General features: G+C 33.0%; 1 non-coding gene across 1 annotated transcript; it reads right to left on the bottom strand.

The window, feature by feature from the left end:
* Positions 1 to 888: 888 nt before the first annotated feature.
* LOC128249335 (U6 spliceosomal RNA) lies at positions 889 to 993 on the bottom strand. Its single transcript, XR_008265432.1, has one exon. It is a non-coding gene; the product is annotated as a U6 spliceosomal RNA (small nuclear RNA).
* Between the last annotated feature and the right edge of the window lie 831 nt (positions 994 to 1,824).

The following is a 1,824-nucleotide window of genomic DNA, read 5'->3' as shown; positions in this document are numbered from 1 at the left end:
CTGCAGCTATAGTTTACTTTAATGCTATTTCTGCTGAACATTGTTGAATTGTGTTGCCGTTCCGGTGATATTTTACGTTTAGGAGTGAAAAATAACTACACACTATTGATTTTTACGCAAAGTTTGTATGGTGGTTTGTACCACATAATATTTCTTTTCTTAGCACTTGTAAACTAGTTGGTTAATGGTGTTGGTGGATAAGTTATTATTTCTTGGCATCGGATGCAAGATTGTACTTACTGCAGTTCTCTATAGCCTTATTTAAGGAAGAATTGTTAATGAATAATATACTTTTCTTCATGCTGATGCTTATCGAAGCATGTTCTACGACGTCCAATCAGTAGTTAAATTATAAGTAAATGTAAAAGATTGCTTGGTTTTTTGAAAGATTAGTACGATACCAAGTGCAGTTTAAGAGCAGCATCTACAAAGTTTACAAAATTTAGCGTCACTTTGCTGTCGCTCTCAGGCCAAATTCGTTAAATATTTTAATTATTCTTTTCCTGTAGAATCTAATATTAATATCATTATTCGAGTACAATTCAAGCTCATTGAAGCACCTATATAAAGGCATCTGTTCGTTTTGATTTTAGCCAAACAAACATCATCTTTACAAAAGGAGTATCTCCTAACAGGCATAATTGTATGCAGGTCGCTGCGTATAATATTATATATCTTCTATCAGAGACTGATGACTTTTAGAAGATTCTCGTTCATGGAAAGATAATCAACGACTTCGAACCGGAAAAATTTGTCTCTTTTGATGACTGACGCAATATTGTTCCTAACACAGATTTTTATACCCATTTACGTCAGACTTTACTTCTCTTTACTCCTTTACTTTTTCCAGTCCAAAGGCTGTACCCATGCAAGAACAATGCCATTTTAAAATAAATGGAATGTTTAACGAATTTGCATGTCGTCCTTGAGCAGGGTCCATGCTAATCACCTTTGTGTCGTTTCAATTTTAGCATATGCATTGCTACTAATTACAACAGAATTAATTATACTAGGATGAATGAATCAACATTTGACAGAGATTCTGTAACATTTTCATGGCCTTTCGGATCTATGAAGCCTGGTTGACATCGATACATTGACGCTTTTCTCGGATGTTATGCTTTGCAGTTATCTGTTCCGTACCTGCGATTTCATTGTATGTATTTTTGATGATTGCTTCACAGCAATGTGTTTCATTATAGTCTAAAAGGATGTTGTATTTTGCTTCTGTTACATAGTTTACTTGCATTTCCCTGCAAATATCAATGAGTTTTGAATTGATTTTATTCATGTGAAATTCAAGAGTAACTTCCATAGGCGGTTGTTCTTATCGTTGCTAAATTCTGTGTTCTTTATTGGGTTCAAGAGGATGTTATTGAACGAATCTAATTCTTTGCTTTGTGTTCGATACTTTCAGGATTTAAACACTGGATCATTTTCAACTTGTGTGGTTTTGCTGTCTTTGTTCTCGAGGAAGTAGGACTTCTTTCAATTGAGTAATGTTGATCTTAGTTAATATAATGGTGGTGTAAAGTTGGACTAAATGTACGTGAAAAGACAATAATAGACACACATATTTATACATTTATATCTCTACATTTGCTTATATATGTGTGTGAGTCTGTCTGTGTGTATACGTGTGCATTCATACGTGATTGTATGAACATACGCACACATGTCTACATATCCTCCAACACTATTCACAGATACATAGATGTCTGTATGTATCTACCTGTATGTATTTATACATGCATATATGTATGTATATAGATGTACATATAAATGTACATTTATATATATATATATATATATATATATATATAT

This window comes from Octopus bimaculoides, chromosome 13 (assembly GCF_001194135.2).
Source record: "Octopus bimaculoides isolate UCB-OBI-ISO-001 chromosome 13, ASM119413v2, whole genome shotgun sequence".
NCBI lineage: Eukaryota > Metazoa > Mollusca > Cephalopoda > Octopoda > Octopodidae > Octopus > Octopus bimaculoides.
The sequence above is the reverse complement of the archived record's forward strand: the minus strand, read 5'-3'. Positions and strand labels throughout refer to the sequence as shown.